The sequence below is a fragment of the Megascapheus bottae genome, chromosome 1, assembly GCF_031878675.1.
Source record: "Megascapheus bottae isolate mThoBot1 chromosome 1, mThoBot2.hap1, whole genome shotgun sequence".
Lineage (NCBI taxonomy): Eukaryota > Metazoa > Chordata > Mammalia > Rodentia > Geomyidae > Megascapheus > Megascapheus bottae.
In genome coordinates, this window is record NC_143509.1 from 86,576,929 (window position 1) to 86,598,826 (window position 21,898).

At 34.0% G+C, this 21,898-nt stretch overlaps 1 long non-coding RNA gene across 1 annotated transcript in view; it reads right to left on the reverse strand.

Moving 5' to 3' along the window:
* LOC150069550 (uncharacterized) overlaps positions 1-21,898 on the reverse strand; it is a 140,610-nt gene that overhangs the window by 109,081 nt on the left and 9,631 nt on the right. The window contains exon 2 of the long non-coding RNA XR_016535545.1: positions 12,865-12,986. This is a non-coding gene — a long non-coding RNA (uncharacterized LOC150069550). The remainder of the gene's footprint in view (positions 1-12,864; positions 12,987-21,898) is intronic.

A 21,898-nucleotide genomic window follows, 5' to 3' on the forward strand; every position in this document is an offset into this window, starting at 1 on the left:
TAAATTTTCTTCACGTTCTTGATTCGATTCTTTGCAATTATAAAGGAGAACCAAAATAGAAGAATAATTGCAAAACAAAATAAAATTGGGGAAGATAATTGAGCAGCTTTATGCAGCAACCAGACATTTTAACAAACAAGAAATGCATTAAAATTACTCTCGAGTATTTAACTGAGCTAAAATTTGAGTTTATGTCCTGTATGAATGTCATGTAGAAAAAAATTACTTTCTGGGGAGCTGTATCTTTCATTTCCAAGATTTATTATTTACTCATAGGAAGATTTTTCAGTAACTTTATATAAAATATACACATTCAATGGGTGGCATGTAATGCCTTTTTATAAGAATTTATTCCAAGTCACTGTTTATAATTAATAGATTGTCTACATATTTTTCAATAAATCTATTCATGCTGAATTTTAAGTAGGTACTTTCAATACCAGAATGAATGTATCTTTGTGAAGATACCATTTATCTACCATAACCTTCAAAGCATAATAAGGAGACAGATTCACCACAGATTTGGAAATGAATTAGAAAACAATTCTTTCACATACTACCTTGACAGCACAAAGCAAATAAATTCATCATCATAAGCTAAGATTTAAATTCATACTTATTCCAGAAATTAACTTTCAGAAGTTTCCTGATAGCAGATTTATGTGATATGAAGAATTTGCTTTCTAGTCAAGCAAGTATATAAATCTGAAATAGTTTGCCATTTAATTAGATATACTCTTGGCAACTGATCATTATAACAGCAATGAAGACTTTCCATTTATATTAACCCTCAAAAATCAACTGCTTTACTGTATGCCAACAACCAGAGGAGAGAGGCAGGAATCAGGAAAACAACTTCTTTTGTAATAGCCAAAAAGAAAATAAGGTACTTAGGAATTAACTTAATTAAAAATGTAAAGGACCTTTATGATGGAAACTTTAAAAATCTGAAAAAGGAAAATAAAGCAGAACTGAGAAAATGGAAGAACCTCCCATGCTCCTGGATTGGAAGAATTAACTTAGTGAAAATGGAAATCCTGCCAAGGGCTACCTAAAATTCGATGCAATACCAATCAATATCCCAATATCATTCCTTAAGGAAATAGAAGAATCAATCCAAAATTTCGTATGGAATAATAAAAATGCCCTGTAGAGCAAAGCAATTCTTAGCAGATAGAACAGCACTGAAGGAATAGCAATACCAAACTTTGGACTTTGCTACAGAGATATAGTAACCAAATTAGCTTGGTACTGGCACAAGAACAAGCCTAAGGACCAATGGAATAGAACTGAAGACCCAGAAATCAAACTTCAGACCTGTGAACACCTAATCTTTCATAAGGGGGCCAAAAAAATAGAATGGAAGAAAGGCAGTCTCTTCAATAAGTGGTGCTGCCAGAACTGGTTAAGTACCTGCAGAAAACTAAGGTTGGGTCCTTCTTTGTCACCCTGCACTAGGAATAACTCCAAATGTATCAAAGACCTTGAAGTAAAAGCAGATACACTGAAAACTTTACAAGAAGAAATAGGAGATACACTAAGTCTCCTTGGCTCAGGTCCAAACTTTCTTTAATAAAGACCCAGAAACACAACAAATTAAAAAAAAGTTTTGCTAAGTGGCACTGCATTAGACTGCAGAGCTTCTGTAAGGCAAAGGACATAGTTAGCAAGTTAAATAGAAAGCCCACAGAGTGGGAGAAGATCTTCACTAATCATACAACAGACAAAGGCCTCATATCTAAAATATGAGCTCAAAAAATTGAATCACTCCACAACAAATCTACAAAAAAACAACAATCCCATTAAAAAATGGGCCAAAGACTTAGAGACTTCTGTAAAGAGGGAATAAGAAAGGCCTACAGGCACATGAAGAAATACTTGACATCTCTAGACATAAAAGAAATGCAAATCAAAACAACTTTGAGATTCCACTTCACTGCAGTTAGAATGGCCATGATCAAGAAATCTATAACAGATATTGGCAGGAATATGGCCAGAAGAGATCTGTACTATACTGTTGGTGGAAAAGTAAACTTATTTAATCACTATAGAAAGGAGTATGGAAGTTCCTCAAAACAAAGAGCTTCCCTATGACCCAGCAATTCCACTACTTGGCATTTACCCAATCATCCAGAAACAAGGACATATTAAAGCCACTATGTTCATCGCAGCACTATTTTCCATAGCAAAGATATAGAACCATCCAAGATGCACCTCCGTAGATGATTGGATCCAGAAGATGTGGTACTTATACACAATGGAATTCTATGCTGCCATCAGAAAGAATGATATTGTCCCATTTATAAGGAAATGGAAAGACTTGGGAAAAAATCATATTAAGTGAAGTCAGCCAGACCCAAAGGAACACAGGCTCACTGGTTTTTCCCTCATTTGTAATAATTAGTACACATCTAGGCCTCTCCTAGCAGAGAATTACAATAGCTCAAAACCTAGGTACACAAGGTCATGTAGGATGAGACTGAATGAAAGGAACTCTAGGATACGGAAACAAGAGCTTTATCTTGTGCGATTGTTATGCTTAATGTATCATGTTACTTCTCTTTTCTTTTTTTCCCCCTTTGGCTAATCTCATAGTTACTGTATCTGACTTTGTTACCTGGTATATTATATATACTTTATTTGTTTATTTGAAATAGGAAAAAGGGGGAAAATAAGATGATTGGGAGGGGTTGGGGGAGGGGAATGGGGACAGAAACATGGGAGGGCATATCAGTGTGTGAAAAGTAATGCACCTACCAGTTGATGAATGTAACTGTAACTCCCCTATACATTACCTCGATAATGAAAAAAGAATTTCTATTTATAAATGTGGAGCTGTAAATTTTACATATTTGCTTAAATTTTGTCTTTAAAATTAGAAACTCTTAATAAAACATGAACAGTGATTGTTGCCTTTCAAATATGTAGATAGTCCATAAATACATATTGCCCTTTATTCACATAATGTAATAAAATAACAGAAGTTCAGGAGTTTAGGAAATTCCCTTCAGTAAAATGCTACTAGGATATATTATTCTTTAAAAAAAAGGTGTCTTAAAAATAATATTAAAGCCAGGAGTTTTGCCTAGTGGTAGTGTGTTTGCCTAGCATATACGAAGAGCTGGGTTTGATTCCTCAGTACCACATACATAGAAAAAAGCTGGAGAAGTGGTGCTGAGGCTCAGATGGTAGAGCTCTAGCCTTGAGAAAGCCCAAGGATAGTGCTCAGGCCCTGAGCTCAAGCCCAGGACTGGCAAAAAAAAGGAAAAATAATATTAAAAAATAATAAAAGAAGCCAAACACCAGGAACTCATGCCTGTGATCCTGATCCCTAGGGGCTGAGAACTGAAGACTGCAATTTGATACTAGTCCGGGCAGAAAAATCTTCAAGTCTCTTCAGTTAACCAAGAAAAATATGAGTGGAGCTGTGGCTCAAGTGGTGAGTGTTAGCCTTGAGCAAAAAAGCTCAAGGACCATTGATTCAAAATCTAGGACAGGTATGTGCTCAGTTCACACACACACACACACACACACACACACACACACACACACACACAGCAATAATAAAAAGTTTTTCTAAAGTTCCTTCATGTTATCTAAGAGAAAGTTTTATCAGTCTTCTACCCAGGGGTTTAATCAACCAAGAAAGACTAAAATATATCACATGAGAGAAAACCAAAAGCCAAGATTCTTATAAGAGCCAATTCATCTTACTCCAAGCCATTTACTGTCCCCTAATGTGCTTTAACTGCATTCCCTTTCTCTGTGAAGTTATATGAAACCAGGAATACTGAGGCTTACAATGCCTGTGTTCCAGCTACTCAAGAGGCAGTAAAAGGAGAATACTGAGTGTGAGGCCGGGGAAAACTGGGGGGGGGGGGGGGGCGGGGAGGGAAAGTGAGATCCCAGAGGAAAACAAAAGTGAGATCCTATCTGAAAAACAAAACCAGAATCTGTAAGTCTGAGAGGCATGAGTCAAGTAGTATTTTCACTTAGCTTTCCTGAGGCTCTGATTTCAATAATCCATATTGTTAAATGCACAGATTTGGTACACTAGCTCTTAATTTCACTAGATGTCTTGGGAGTTTTCTTGTGATATTCTCATGCACTTAATAAATCTGAATACTTTGTCTACTGCTTACTTGTCTGTGGAGAGTACATTGTATAAGGCATGTGCAACAGGGAATATGGAAAGTTTTACCTTGCAGCATGGAAAAAAGCTACTAATAGAAACTCCACAATCACATAAAACCTTTGAGACAAAGTCAGTTTGCTACATGGTGTGTTCAATGAGAGGAACATTGGACCACAGAACATCTCCCATGATAGATCATAAGACCTCTAAGACTATGTTGGTAATGCTATATGGTTAAATTCTTGGATCCCAAATTATAAAAGTCAGAGTTATGAAACTGACAAATGGTCACTTGTGAATCATAAAATCTGTATCTTTTCAATGGTGATGACAGGTAGAAGAAATCATGTGTGTATAATTATTGTTTTGTCAAAGCCTGTCTATGTAGCTTATTGTTTTTCAAGCTTCAAATTTCAATGTGTGTTTAAAGATCTAATTCAATATAAAAATTAATAAAAATTTTCAGTATTATGATGCAGCTGGCTTTTAATACACAATACTACATTGTAAGAGCTGGTTTCTACATATAGAATATTTTTAACTGTGAGCCTTCTAATAACTTAAAATTGGCCACTGCAGGAGTACTTCCACCATAGAAATGGGTCAGTTTTATAAGTCATGAGATTTTCCTTCTTACATATGCACTCCATGAGCAGTTTGTTAATAATACTTGATTTATATTCATTTCCAGGAAGGAAAAATATATTTACACATAAACCTGAAAATATGTAATTTTTATTTTATATTTAATTAATACTAATAATAGCTAAACAGTTACATGCCTAGGTAAAGTCAATGAGTAGTAATAAAAAATATCTTCATAAAATTTAATTCATATCCTAAAACATGAAGGAAATTGAGGGAAGGAACATGGTTAGGAGAGATAGGAAAGAATGATGAGTGGGAGAATTTTGATCAAGATGAATTGCATCCCAAAGTGGGTTTGTTGGCTTTTAACTCCTTGGTACAATTACTTGGGGATAATTCTTGAAGAGATTAAGGTGATTCTCCACAAAATTATACTTTCATTTTTGCTATTGAGCAAAGTCACAAAATTTTTATAGAATAATAAAGATTATCAACAATTTCTCCAGATACTTAAGAATTGGTAGGAGATTTATATAGACATTTTTAACTTAGTTCACTTTTTTGAACTCTAAATAAAATGTTCTACTCACCAAGCTGCTGAGGCATTTCACTTTTTGATATTTTTGAAATGAAAACAAAACATAAGAATTTGACTACGCATCTAGTGAAAAATCAAAAGGGTACAGACTTTTGCAAGTATAGTGAGCTAAAAATAACATGAAAAGGTTTGGAGTCTTAAAAACAAATCTGTAGGAGAACTAAGCCTAGGCAGATGTAACCGCAGTAAATTACGGGAAGATACAAAAAAAAAAACAGAGGAAGTGACAAAAACAAAGTGAAAATCTCTGATGAAGCCAAAAGAACTTGGATGGAAGTCACAAAATCATGGAAGGAGAAATAAAACCAATAACAAGGCAGCACTATGTAATGGTGCCACCAGGAAAACGTAATTGAGCTATGGATTAGTGTCAGTGGTAAGGGAATGCTGATAGCTAAGATTAATAACGTAGTGAAAATGCTAAGGAATATCAGCAATAAAAGATCAAGTTGCTATATTATAATGCAGTAAAAACTAATATATCTACAATATGCACCTATTTTTCAAGAGTTGGTCATAGAAAGTCATATTTGGTGAAAAACATTCATTATTTTCATGTGTGAGCCAGTCCATTTTTAATTAAATATTTCATAGCAATTTTTACCAAAAAGCCATAAGAACCAAGTAGACATTCTGACATTCAATTTAATAGCTGTGATAGACAGTTTTCAGGGTCTGACTGAGAGCTAAAAACTCATTGAAGGAGAGGTATTTTTTAAAGATTGGATCACATATGTAATATCTCAAAGAAACTTATTGTGAGAGAATTCAGAATCTGATTTTTAACTAGATTTATCAGTTCGTGTCTGTTGTGATAAAGTTGTAACAGTATACACATTTGTGCAAAAATCTATTCTTGTGGTTGTTCAATTTGAAACTTCATTGCCTTTTAGCACTGATGAATAAATTCTCCAATTCTAAGCTTTTTTAACTAAGCTATTGTTAAAAAAGAATATACCAATTAAACAAAACATTTGTAGACACATTGACAAATGTCAATGAGAAAGTTATTTTTGTGCAATCATTTGCGCTTGTATAAAATTGACTGTATCAAAAAGTTAAAATCTTTAGACTTACTTTTGATGTCCTCAAACTTTTTCCTTTTTCCTTTTCTTTCTTTTTTTATATAATAGTCATACAAAGGACTTGAACAACAAGCAGTTTATGAATACATTGCATCTTTTTTTTCCTCCTTTTCTTTTATTATCAGACATAAAACTTGAAAAATGCCTGGTCACTGTCCTTAAGGCTTACTTGGTTTCATTTTTGGTTTTGGTTTTGTTTTTGCTCAAAACTAGTGCTCTACCATTTTAAGCAACAGCTTCACTTCCAATTTCTTTCTTTTAAAGAAAATGTGATTGTAACTACTCTGTGCATAACCTCTACCTTGAAAATAAAATATGTTCAAAGCAATCAAACTTCTTTTCCAAAGGCCTTCTCTTTCCTGAGTTGATTATCTTTGAATATCAAAGAAAGCTACACTTAATTAAGGCAATGTGTTTCAAACTTAACATTCATGTTATATGTCTTTTATCTTTAATTGATTATTTGAGACATTAGGTCATGTGCCTTAAAATTCCAAATTCCTAATCAATAAGACCCCTGGGGAGAGAAACATAAGATCCATTGATCAATATCCATGAATTGGGTGTTAGGAATAGTTTAATCATGAGACATAGGTGTGCAAGTACATTCATTGTATTTATACTTGCAATTCTTCAGGTAATCCATTCAATAATAGGATAGTTCTATATTTTAGAATATTATGAGTAATTTCCCTACTGACTACCAGAGTGGTTCCACAAATTTACATTCCCACTAACAGAGCATTATGGTCTTATGCTCTCTTTTACCCTGCAACTCCATTCGCATTGATTATTGGATATATTCTTAGCAGCGACCAAGGGACTTAGGTATTTTTTTTTTGCCAGTCCTAGGGTTTGAATTCAGGGCCTGACCACTCTCCTTGAGCTTTCCTCAAGGTTAACACTCTATCACTTTAGCCACAGCACCACTTCCAGCTTTCTTCTATGTCCATGGTAATGAGGAATTGAATCCCGGTGTTGGTGTATGCTAAGCAAGCACTCTATCACTAGGCCAAACGCCCCTCCCAGACTTATGTATTTTTATTCTTATTGGCCTTTTTTTTCCACTATTGCTTGGGATGTCTGTTTAGTCCTTTTCTAGTTTATTAAGAAGGTTGTTTGTCCTTTGGGATCTTGGTTTTTGGAGTATCTTTATATTCTGATTATTCTACCCTTATCAGACGTAGCCAGCAAAGATTTCTGTAAATTGCCTTTTAACATAGTAATTGCAGTCTTCACTGTACAGAAGCTTTTTAGTTTGATGTGATCTCATTTGTCCATTCCTTCTCCTTTTTGCTGAGTTCCTGGAATTTTATTCCGAAAAAATTCCTGCCTAAATCAATAAGTTCTGTTGTTATCCCTACTCCCTTAGTTTCAAGATTGAACATTGAGATCATCGATTTGCTCTGAATTTATATAGGTACAAAATAATAGACAAGCGGGCAGGGTGGCTTATGCCTGTAATCCTAGCTACTCAGGAGGCTGAGATCTGAGGATCCAGGTTCAAAGCCAGCCCGGCACAAAAGGACCTGAGACTCTTATCTCCAATTAACCGGCTAAAGGTGATTCAGTGTCTTCCACTCTGTTAAAGTCCATTTCTGAGACATTAACTATATGTTTCTCCTTACTTCCACTGTTGTAAAGTTTGAAGTCTTGAACTATGATATTTCTTGCATTATTTTTTTCTTTTTCTTTTTTTTGGTCAGAACTGATATAAGGGTTTCAGTAACTTTGGAGATGCCTAGAACTTTTTGGCTTGGGTTTCTATCTCTGCAGAGAAGGACACTAGAATTTTGAAAGCCACAGTAACATCAAAAAGACAACAAAATAAATAAATAATGCCAAACTGTCATCTACGAGTATATATTATTAATATTAACTAAAATTATGACACCAGAATGTAATGTGTGACAAAGTTAACTTTAAGCCAGATTTTAAAATTGCCAATAGGGCCAGTAGTCTTAGCTACTCGGGAAGCTGAAAGTTGAGAATCACAGTTTTAGGCCAGCTAAAGCAGGAAAGACTATAAGACTCTTATCTCCAATAAAGTACCAGAAATGGTATTATGGATCTAGTGGTAGATCCACTAGCTCAAGACTAGTGCCTAGGCTCTAGGTTTAAGACATAGAACTATCAAAAATAAAAGAAAACAAAACCAAACGTATTGTCAACAGATTCACTAGAGTTTAGTAAATGCTGAGTGTTTTCCTAAAGACTTTCAGTTTTAAACTGAAATTTCTCTATTTTGTCCAAGGCTTCTCCATTTCAGATCTCTCCCAAAATGGAATTTGGAATTGAATATCAAAATGTTTTGACAGAAATATCTTCCCCTTTTACTCCCAAGAATAATTGCCAACTACATTTAGCACAAAGTTAAAAGAACTTTCACAAATTTTACTTGAAGTATTTTATAACATTAAGCAAGTTGAATTATTAACCAAACTGCCTGGAGAATGAGATATTCTGTTTAACATAATTTTGAAACCATTTGGATAAGATTGTCTTTCTGAAAAGATTCATCTTCCTTTGATAGTCCTGTTTTCTTGAGGTAGTTATGATTATGCTACTATCATCGAATGCAGTCATACACTTGACCTGAGAAATCATAGAGTTTTATTTGATCACATAGTAATAGCTACTACATATGACTAAATCATTAGACACATATTCTTGATATCTACATCAATACTTATAAATGTGGTCACAATTGAGCATTTAGGTACAAATTTTGAATATAAAGTTTAAGGGTAATTCATTTTTCCTGATGGAAAATTTCCTCTCTTCTTTATTCAACGTGGAGATGCAGCAGCACATGAGTTTGAAATCAGACCAAGCTAAGTTCCACTGTGGTTTCTTCTTCTTGTAAGCCTTTAATTCTACAGTGAGAGAATATTCCAAAGCCTCTTGGCTCATGATTTTGACATTAGAAATAAGTATATTAATTAGAAAAATAAGTGTATTAAAAGACATGGTATTAAAAAAAGAGATGTGGTATTAATAGAGATTTTGGAATATAGTCAGTTCTAACAAATGTTAGCTTTCTCTTCGGATAATACAAAATGTAAATGAACACAAGCTGTCGATTATAAGACATTAGTAGGAAGATAATTGCAAAGTTTGTTGACTGACCTGTAATTATCAAGACTGTACATCATAGGAGGTAAAATTAAACACTTTCTCCATTCCCCCACAATTTCTAAGGCAACAGGTTCCCATTGGGATGGAAAGTGTGTTCCATGTATATGTAGAAAGAGAATAGGAGAGAGGAGGAGAATGACACTATTATTATCAGGTGATCTTGTTTTATTTTTTCTTTTTTTTTAATTTTTTTATTGTAATTAGTAAAAGGGTTACATGATATTTGCCAGATAGAAGGTGCATTAATTCACATACATTGATACCCTTTCACATGTCTTGGTCCCCATTTCCCTCCCTCCCCACACCCCCCCACCCATCTTGGTTTTCCCCCCTTCCCTATCAAATTTCAAATGGCCAAATACAAATAAATTCAATATATCAGATAACAAAGTGAGATACTATACCAATATGAGATAACCAAGGGACAGCAAAGGAGATGAGAGACAACATAGTACATTAAGGAAAACAATCATTCATTATATGGCTTTTGTTTCAATATCCTGGAGGTCCTTTCAATTAGCTTCACATTATATGGCCTTATGTATCAAGATTTTGCTCTATTGCAAATCTCTGCTAGTAGAGCCCAAGGTTTCTACTGATTATGACGAATGAGGGAAACCATTGAGCCTAAGTTCCTTTGAGTCTGGCTTACTTCACTTAATATGATTTTTTCTAAGTCTTTCCATTTCCTAACAAATGGGGCGATGTCATTCTTTTTGACAGCAGCATAGAATTCCATTGTGTACAAATACCACAACTTGTTGATCCACTCATCAACTGAGGGACATCTAGGTTGGTTCCATATCTTTGCTATGGTGAATAGTGCTGCAATGAACATTGCTGTGCTAGTGGGTTTAGTATGTCCTTGTTTCTGGATGGTTGGGTAAATGCCAAGTAGTGAAATTGCTGGGTCATAGGGGAGTTCTATGTTTAGCCTTTTGAGGCACTGCCACACTGCTTTCCATAGTGGTTGAACGAGTTTGCACTCCCACCAACAGTGTAGTAGTGATCCCTCCTGGCCACATCCCCTCCAGCATCTGTTGTCATTCGTTTTCCTGATCCTGGCCATTCTAACTGGAGTGAGGTGGAATCTTAGAGTTGTTTTGATTTGCATTTCTTTTATGACCAGAGATGTTGAGCATTTTTTTCATATATTTTTATTGTAATTAATAGAAGGGTTACATGATGTTCACCAAATAGATGGTGCATTAATTCCCATACATTGATACCCTTTCACATGCTTGGTCCCCATTTCCCTCCCCCCATCCCCATCCCTCATCTTGTTTTCCCCCGTTCCCTATCCAATTTCAAATAACCAAATACAAATATATCCGATATATCAGGTAACAAAGTCAGATAGTGTAGCAATATGAGATAACCAAGGGGCAGCAAAAGTGATGAAAGATAACATAGTACCTTAAGAACAACAATCATTCATTGTATGGCTTATGTTTACATCATATTTTAAATGACAAGTTTAACAAACAAATGTTCAAGGAGGGAATCTCTAATTACAATCACTGGGACTCAGTATTTAGAACTTAGTCAAAATTAGGCTAAGGGTTTGTATGTCATAGAAACATATTAATTTATGAAATAAAACATTATATTTATAGAGTGATAGGAGGTGATCTTGTTTTACTAACAGTAATGTTTGAGAAAGTAAGGACCACATAAAAGAGGACATAGTTCTTGGAAGATTTTATAAGCTGTTGCCTTTCTTTCTTTCTCTTTGTTTCTTTGTTTCTTCCTTTCTTCCTTCCTTCCTTCCTTCCTTCCTTCCTTTCATTCTTTCTTTCTTTCTCTCTTTTTTTGCCAGTTCCAGGGCTTGAACTCAGGACCTAAGCACTGTCCTTGGGCTTTCTCAAGGCTAGATCTCTACCACTTGAGCCACAGCACCATTCTCAGCTTTTTCTATGTATTTGGTATTGAGGAATCAAACCCAGGTCTTATGCCAGGCAAACTCCTGGCCCTTACTTTTCTTCTATGGTATATCTGGGAAGTCATAGGAAGTCACTTTCCTAATTCATTCTCTCAAAAAATCTTTATATTTTATACTTTATAAATTCATATTTTTGTATTAATAACAAAATGTTATACTTTGGAAGGCATGAAAACTGGCTGTATAATGAGGAAAATATAATTTAGAGTCATCTGAGAGTGAGGTAGAATAATTTACCAAATGTGTATGGATTTCTTGTCCCTATGAGAAGACACAAATCCCCTTGTAGTGATCTCCTTGGGGAAGTGTTTCTCACAGATGTATGACTTGATTTCCATACGAACTCTAGTACTGATATACTACATTCAAAAAAGAAGGACTTAAAAGATAGAATAAAGGATACAGCCCATTAACAGCTCATTAAGTGAGTCTGATCTACAAAATTAATCCTTCCTTACAGGGTTGGACTGGAGTTAATTATGTATTTGGAGTGTAAATTGATAGTGTCCATACCTTAATGATTTAAAAAGAAGTATGCTATTTTCACTTCAAAATTATAATACAAATTAGCTGTGTGACAAGAAGCTATTTGGAAGTGTTAGTCTGACCTCATTAATGATCAAAGGGCCTTTGGAGTTATACTGAAATATTCCTATACTCCAAAATTGATAAATAAAGACAGATTTAGAAATCCTCGTGTTTGCCAGGGTGTATCATAGTTCCAGTTAGAGCAATAATAGTGTGATTCTATTTATTTTCAAGCACATTTCCTTCCAAGCATATTTTCCTTTAAAGTATTAATCACACAAATATTTCTACCTACCCAGAGCACACAAAAGTCTCTTAAGCTTAAAATCATCTCTAAGGATAAGAAAGGAAAAACAGAAATAGAGAAGAGAACATTTGCTACTAAAAATTATTATCAACTGTATACCCTATTAAAATTAGCACTGCCACTTTCAGTTTCATACACAATAGCTAGTGGCAGAATTATGCCAAATTTCATATGTATTTAAGCCAATTACCATATGAAGACAGAGTAAATTATCTTGATTTTGAATTTCTTGAACCTTCTAGAAAAACTTCCATAGACATAGGTAGTTTCAAACCTCCATGAAGACTCAAAATCGGTTTCTGTACTACTCTTAAATGTCTTAGAAAAGCTATCTAGCCATAAGAGTCTAGAAATTATCCAGATATTTTAGATTATGCTTGTTCTAACATTAAAGCAGTCAAATGCCATAAGTATCCAACCAAAAACCAGATCATGAGCGAGCTCAAATCCACAAAGAATCGGCTAGACTCAAAGATGAAGGAATTGACACAGATTTCATCAAGCTGCATGGGGAGAAGAAAGCTATGGAAGTGGAGCACTCACACTTGCAAAAAGAGGTGTCCCTGGTCCACCAGTAAATGGTTAATCTTGAGAAGCATCTTCTGTCAGTGCAAAAGGAGCGAGATGAGATGGAGACACAGTTGCACGTGAGTAGGATGGGATTACTGCGGAGTAAGAAAGTTTCATTGGAGTATGTGTTGGACTTACTGTACAGGGCAATAATGGATGCACCTGGATGGGTACTACCTGGGAGAACTTTTTGAAACAATTGAACAAGTCTCTCTGGATTTTTTATCTTTGGGGATAAATTATGCCTTGGTCCCCTCTTTAAAATTTGGAATTACTTATTATCCATAAAGAAATTTTCAAAGTTGATGGGTTTTCATCCATTTCGTGGACTGGAACATTCCAGAAAATGAACAAATAATATTACATTATCTTTCACTGACTAAACTAATTATTAAAAAAAAAAATCAGAAGCTGGGCCCCGGTGGCTCACACCTGTACTCCTAGCAACTCAGGAAGCTGAGATCTGAGGATCACAGTTCAAAGCCAGCCCGGGGAAGAAAGTTCGAGACTTATCTCCAATTAACCACTAGAAAATCAGAAGGGGTGCTGTGGTAGAGTATGCCAGTCTTGAACTGAAGAGCTCAGGGATAGCACTCAGGTACAGAGTTCAAGCCTCACAACTGACAAAAAATAAAACAAAATCAGAGTTTGTTTCTTTGTTTACTATAAGAGGGATTAAAACTCCAGGCTTCATTTGTTTTAAATTGGAATAGCTCTTTGTTTTTTATTTAATTTTTATCAGTGTGATGTACAAAGGGGTTAGTTACATACATAAGGTAGTGAGTACCTTAGATAGGAGTTGTTACCCCGGCCCACATTTTTCTTCCATTCTCCCTCATATTATTTAGACTGATCTCCCCTATCTCTTGCATTATTCTTCTAGCCCTGAACTTTTCACTGGTTGTTTTTAGAACTGGGTCTTTCTTCTAGCAGGGGTACATGCATGAGATACAAGATATCTCTTGCAGGCTGCCCACCATTTCTAGAATCACAGGCATTAAATATAATGCCTGAGATTCATGGAATTTGATTTCCTAGAGACCCAGTTATTTGACCCTTCTATTTTCAGACTCTCAAGTAGCTGGTATAACAGTTATGAGCCATAGGTTTAATGTTGATACACTATAAAACAGAAAACAAATCTTCATACTGATACCTTATATAAATACATGTTTTCATACACATATTGATATCACTTATTTTTATGAGGCTATAGAATTTTAATCTGAGAGATATCTGATATCCACAGATTTTATAGGTAAAAAAGAAATTTAGGTATGTAAAACTAAGTTTTTATATAACTAGGATACAATAACTGTTTTAAATTCCTATAAACTCAAATGAAATAATCATTGCCAAAAAGTCAAAAGTAGTCTCCAAAATGTATATTTTGCAACAGTTAGCAATGGTCCTCCCACATGAAGAGAATGTCTCACCCAATGAGTTCTACTAAAAACGTTAACATATTAAAATACTTGAAAATGAGTAGACAACCATACAACCCATACAATTTAGTATATTGTATAATAGCAATTCATTAAAATAATTTCACATACTCACAGTGAATTAAGAAAAATATTGCTTATTAATTCAATCTGATAATAAACTCCTAAAGAAATTATTTCTGCACCTGAATGTTTGTTACCATGCTACTGATGTGGAAATTAAACAATATATCCACTTTCAGATTTGTGATTGACAAAAGAAGAAAATTTTAGAAGTTTAGATACAATAGTGGGACTTTTTCTCCCATTAAAATGTCTTTTATTCAAGATACCATCAACAATTACCTAAACTCTATCTTAGTCATATTACTTCAATCAGTTATTCTGTTGCAGCTTAGACATTTGAAAAGGAAAACACCAAAGACCTGGACAGCGAGTTAACTGAGTATGGTCCACCTATCTGGGGATGAGCCATGAAAATCCTAAGGAGTGAACCAAATAATTAGCTCAGCAGAACAAGAGAAGGAAGGACAGAGACTAATTTGGGCTTAACTAGATCTCCAGTTACCTCCGTTACCATCTAGAGAGTTTAGCATCCAACAAAGCAGGTGGAATTCCTTTCACTTGTTTTTGATGAATGCCCATACATTATGACTATTAATACTATACCTAATATTTAATACATTCTTGTTCAGTAGCTGAAAAATTATGACTAAAATATGCCTAGATCATAGTATTATAGCTCTTTGCATATACTACAGTACTATACTATAGCTATCAATCTCTAATAGAAGGTAAACTGAAAAACAAAGGAAAGCAATAATTTCACTTTCACAACATCCATAAAGATGGTAGTAATAGACTTTTTGAACCCTTCCTCCTTTCTTCTTTCCCAGTCCTCTATCTTGTTTCACAGGGGGCACTTTTGTGGCTTAAAATTCATTTTCTATTTATTCTACATCTCTTTCCATCCTCCAGTGCAATCAATTATTCTCTTTCCAACATTCACTGATCCACAGAAGAATAGCAAAAACAACAACAACAAAAGGAATTGATCTCTATACTGCAAGAGAAGTATGGCCTCCTGTGTCCAGGCTGAGTATTCTAATTTATTCAGCACTCTTTTTTATCATTAAGCTCATGTTCCAGACTGGCCCTGCGTTATTTGGAAGATGAAATTATTTCAAGTAATGATTATCCCAAACATTTGTCTGACCTAACAACCGAGCTGAAGAAAGTAAGTAAGCACAATTCACATCCTTCATTTCTTCAGTTAAATGGAGCTGCTTGATGTTGGAAGCATGTAAAAGTAACCCATAGTTCAAAACTTTTCAATGATTTTCCCAACTCCCATTTCTTTCTGGTTAGATCTTGAAGTAGTTTCTCAGGAGGCTGCTCTTCAGTTCACCTATCTAGTCATGCGATTAAGCTAATTCCTCATTAGATCTAATAATTTTTATCAACCAACACTACATCAGAGGCTAGAATTCCTGACCTACTGCCATTCTGGTGACTAGGACAAGGTATTTTTCATCTGTACAATCTGATATGTAAGTAATGCTTAATATAAATTAGTTTTATTTCCTGTGTTGAAAATGCATGCTAGCATCATCGTTACACACCTGGAAGACATTATAGTATATTTAAAAGAAATTAAAAATGAGGTAGAACTAATTGAACCTTGCAAATGTTAAATGAGTAATTTTTCCTTTATGCATTAAGTTTCATAATTAGTTAATAGACATTTTTAAGGAAGTACGGTTCTTGAAAGTAGTGTGTGTGTGTGTGTGTGTGTGTGTGTGTGTGTGTGTGTGTGTGTATGCTGATCCTAGGGCTGGAACTCAGGATTAGGTTCTTTAGGTTCTTTCTCTCATTTTTTGTGCTCAAGACTAGTACTCGGAAATGTCCAGAAACAAGTCCATACTAAACCTACCAGCACAGTCATTTTCACATCTATGATATGGAACCAACTCAGATGCCCCTCGGTAGATGATGGATCAAAAAGATGTTGTGTATATTTACAATGCAATTCTATGGCTTAAATTCTATGGTTTATATACACAATGGAATTCTATGCTGCCATCAGAAAGGATGACATCACCACATTTGTAAGGAAATCGAAAGAGAAAAACAACATACTAAGTGAAGTAAGCCAGACCTAAAGGAACATAGGCTCCATGGTTTCCTTCATTTTTAATAGTTAATATGCATCCAGGACAATCTTATTTTGAATCTTGCTTATTTTGAATCAGGGAAGGGAAGGCGGAAAAAGATGATGAGTCAAAGGACTAAGGATGGACTAGTATAAAAAGAATATTCCCAAGACATTCTGTTGGAAATTAACTCTACAACCTGGGACAGAGAAGTAGGGAAAGGAGGGAAAAAAATATGGGAAGGGTTAATAATGTTCCAGAAGTAATGTACCCACTATCTTATGACTGTAACTGTAACTATTCTTTACACCACTATAATAAAAAATAATAATTAAAAAAGACTAGTACTCTAATATTTGTGTAGCATGTTCAAATGTACATTTATGAGCTCAAAGCTATAAAACATAAAGAATCATCCAACGACTTCTATTTTTCTTTTCAGAACTTTAACAGATGGATTATAAGGAAAATTTCATGATCAACATTTAAATTTGGTTACTACCTTCTGTGGGTTTTTTTCATATTTTATTGTTTTTTTATCTTCTTCAAAAACAGAAAAGATTTTTGTGTAGCAATCAAATTTTAAAGTTGCACAAACTATATCACAGTATTTTTAGGTGTCTCTTTAAAAAGGTAGAGAATACAAACAGAAAAAAAAATTGGCATTGGAAGGGGGAGAGAAAAATACAGATTTAAAGTGAATAAAAATGAGAGCAATTAGCAGGGCGCAGTGACTTTCTACTGTGATGCTAGCTACTCCGGAGGCTGAGATCTGAGGATCAGTTCAAAGCCAGTCCAGACAATAAAAGACTGCTATTTCCAACTAACCACTAAAAAGGCAGAAGTGGCACTGTGGCTCAAGGGATAGGGTGGTAGCCTTGAGCTGAAGAGCTCAGAGACAGGGCCCAGGCCAAGAGTTCAACCCCCATGACCAACAACAACAAGAACAAAGAGAAACTGAAAGGTAATTCATAGGAGATGAGGGAGCTTGTTACTATTATATCCAGGTAAATTTTTAGTGTTTTCCTTGTTCTTCAACATTTAGAAAACACTGATACTGGGGAAAATGAAAGGGCTACAAAATTAGTAGGACATAGGTATTTCTAAACATTTATCTTGTATAATATAAGTAACCACCATATTCTTCACTTGTACAGTATGAATACTGACACACTTTATCACATAATATCAAGTTATGAGTCTAGGAATACAATTAAAACCTGATTCTTGGGATTCCATAATACAAAATATAAATTCAGTAGGGGTTAACTATATCTCCAAAGTTAAAAATCAATAGGAATTCTAAAAATAATATTTTTGTATGAGAGTAACATGAATACACATCATAGCTTTATTATAAAAAGGTAATTAAAATAATTGAATATTAAATATAGGGGACATTATAAACATTATAAATGTTCTTCAAATGTACAACCTGAACTTTGAGTAAATTTTTCATGTAGAGGATTAGCTACTACTTGTAAAAAATAGAAGATATTCACTAGAGAGATATAAAATGGATCTTAAGAAAGTAAAATGAATTTCTCCTGTGGTTTATCAAAATATTCAGTTATTAATTACCAATTCAGTAATTAAATGCTAATATACTCATAAACTACAACACAATTAGGAAGTATAACATATTTCTTAATCAATAAGATAAAATTATCATTCATTTGCAAACTGTTAAACAAGAGAAAAGCAAAAAATGTCTAATAATAGTGTCCACAGATTGGGCCTTCTGTCCAGCCTGGGAAGAACATACATATATGATGTGATATATGAGCAGATAGCAACCTAAAGGATTATTCATCCTTTTCTTTAGTATTGCCAGCAAACATATCTATCAAAGGTCAATCACTTTTTTTCTATTTGGATTATCTGAAGGAATGGCTGGGATTTAGGCAAGGAAAATGGAAGCTCCAAAATAACATTAGCCTAAAAATATCCGTATTATTAATATCTAAAGCCTATTTATAACTATCTGCTTAATAACAATAGCAAAAAGGTAGGCATAGCAATATTGCTTTTAGTGAATTTATTCAGCCAACTTTTTAATCCAAAGAGTTCTCAAGATATTCATTTCATGGACCTTCTTAACATTGCACTCAAGATCAATATAAAGCTCACTGATAAAACATTTTGGAATTCACCATTTTGTTCTATATTGAAATCGGAGATAATGTCAAACATCAGTTTATTTATACAAGTAAGAAGTTACCATTGGTCTCCCATATAACCAAACTCCTCATTACATATTTTGGGTCACTTTGAGGGATTGTTTTTAATAGGAGGTATCTATTCTTCATACCTTTTTGTTAGACACAAATTTTATTAACTTTGTCTGAATTTAGCTTATTATCCAAATTTCATAATATATGAGAAATTAAAAACTGTCCAAAAAATCATATTAAGTGAAATAAGCCAGACCAAAGGAACATAGGTTCAATGGTTTCCCTCATTTGCAATAATTAGTACAAACCTTAGGCTCTCCTAGTAGAGGATTACAATAGCTCAAAACCTAGATACATAAGGCCATATAGGATGAGCCTAAATGAAAGGACCTCTAGCTTATGGAGACAAGAGCCATATAATGTGTGATTGTTTTTCGTAATGTACTATGTTATTTCTCATCTCTTTTGTTGCCCCTTGGTTATTCTCATATTGTAACAGTATCTTACCTTGTTATCTGGTATATTGTATATATGATTATATGTTTATTTGGAATAGGAAAGGGAAGGGGGCAAAACAAGATGAAGGGAGGGGGTGGGTAGAGAGAAATGGGGACAAAAACATGAGAAGGGGTATCAATGTGTGAGAAGTAATGCACCTACTATCTGGTGAATATAATTCTAACCCTTGTATTAATTACAATAAAAAATAATAAATAAATAACTGTCCAAGATATTTATAACTCTGACTTGGCAAAAATTCTGGTTTATCATGAAAAAAAAACAAAAGATCTTCTATTATTTTAGGATTCAGGCTCTAAAATTTTAATTCATTAGCAAACTTAAGAAATATCCTTATCTAAGTAGCTACAGTTTCTAAATTACAATCCAGAGTTATGGCCATTATAGACCAAACACAAATAGTGCTGACTCACCAACATAGATGGTGCAATAGCAAAAGGAAGCCTAGTGTCCTTGTGCTTGTCCACACTGATGTCATTATGATGTTACTAATGAAGATTATTGTGATTATTCATTCCAGTCTAGTCATTTAATCTATATCGACAATAGAGCTTGATATAATATTGTGTTGGTGCATTTGTCTTTCCTGTCTTTGCTGACTCCAGAAAATGTCTAGGCCATGGCATTCTACAATCAGTCTTTCATTTTTTCAAAAAGTTTTATTTAAGTCTCAGAGACAAGCTTCATCAGTTTCCAGTTACAGATGCACTGAGGTCTGTAGAGACTTCCTTTTCCCCTTATCGACTTAACATAGCTTTCAAATACCTTTCCTGTAAAAGCAAGTTGTTTACCTGACTTCGTTTAGCCTTTGGTTGCTCTGTGAATATCTACCAATATTGCCATTCATTTCTAGTTAGCCAACTACTTAAACTAAAGAAAATGTTATTTGATGGCTAGTTTTAGCAAACTAGTTAGTATTCCATGCTGCATGCAGGCATAAACATGTCAGTTCATGAAAAAATGCAAATATATCACCAAGACCCAGGATGGTAAAGGTGTTTTCACAGGATCACATGGCTCTGAAGGATATAAATTAGATTTTGAATATAGGGTATTTACCTTACAATTTATACTTTCACCAAACTTTTGTGCTTCCCTGGAGTATTCTCTAGAAGACTGTGACAAGAAATCTCAATTAATGTTAATAACATTAGTAATATTTCCCTTTATTATGAATAAAACTCAATTTTTCTTTTTCATGATGCAGTATGTATATACTTATGAGTCATAAAATGACTCATATAAAAGACTTATAAAATTTATTTTCCCAATATTGCTACTAGCTTAGAAGTATTGTGCACCTTGGATGCTAAGTGAAATTTGATTTTATGAGTAACTAATTATTAATGCATAATAGAATGACATCACTCTATTCATAAGGAAACTGAAAGTATTAGAAAAAGTCATAGTAAGTGAAATAAGCCAGATGCTAAGAAACATAGGCTCCATGGTTTCCCTCATTTGCGATAACTAGTACACATCCAGGATTCTCCTAACAGAAGACCACAATGGCTAGATAACCATGTACATATGGCCATATAGGATAAGGGTAAGTAAAATGAACTCAAGGATATGGAAACAAGAGTTTTATCTTTGTGTTTGTTGTTCTTAAGCTAAAGTGTTAAGTTATTTCTTCTTTTTCCTCTCCCTCTCCCTCTCCCTCTTCCTCTCCCTCCTCTCCCTCCTCTCCCTCTCCCTCTCCATCTCCCTCTCCCTCTCCCTCTTCTTCTCTCTCTCTCTCTCCCTCTCTCTGTCTCTTCTCTGTTCTATCTCATGTTGTTACGATATCTGACTTTGGTGCCTGGTATATTGTATATACATTTCATTGTTTATTTTAAATGGGGAAGGGAAGGGAAAAGTCAAGATGATTGGGAGGGGAAGGAGGGAGGAAAACTGGGAGAAAAACATGGGAAGTAATGTACCCACTGCCTGTCAGATCTAATTGTAACCCCTCTATGCATCACCCCGACAATAAAATACAATAAAAAGAGAAATTATTTTCATACTTGCCAATCTTCAAAAATTATATACCCAGTATTGTTAATAGCTTATAATTGTGCACTCTGGAAGCTAAGTAAAATTTGGTTTCATGAATAACTAATTAGTAATTCATAATATTAGCATGCTCAAAATATTAGTAATATAATACAATTAGATGTTATTAAATTATTTCAATTATAATTGTGTAATTTTTACCCATATTCAATTTAATTTTTAGTGTTTCTCTTTTATAATTTCTTATCTAGAAATATTTACAATTTATACATTTATGAAATTAAGTGGAAGTATTTCTAAAGGCAAATGGTTTCTTTCCTTTATTTTATCTTATTTAATTTTTTCTTGTTTATTTTACTAAATTTTCATGCAGGAGAAAAAGTTTTGTTGTTATTGGAACAATAAGCTAATATTTACATTTATTCACTGTAAGTACATCAGGATTAATTGGTGTTTACAATAAACTTGCTATTTATTCTGTGCTTTCATAATTGGAAAATTTGAGATTTAATAATTTCTACACAACCTATTGTTCTTTTCTCTATTTCTTTCTATCTTATGCTGTTTCATAGTCATCAGATTTCAAACTATATAAAATGTTACTTGAAGGCTTTCTGGGAATATCAACTATATAGTGATATCTCAAGTTTACAGCATTTTAAAGTTTTAATAGAAGCCCAAATTCATAACAAAGTAGTAAGCATCTCTCTTTCAGCTTAAT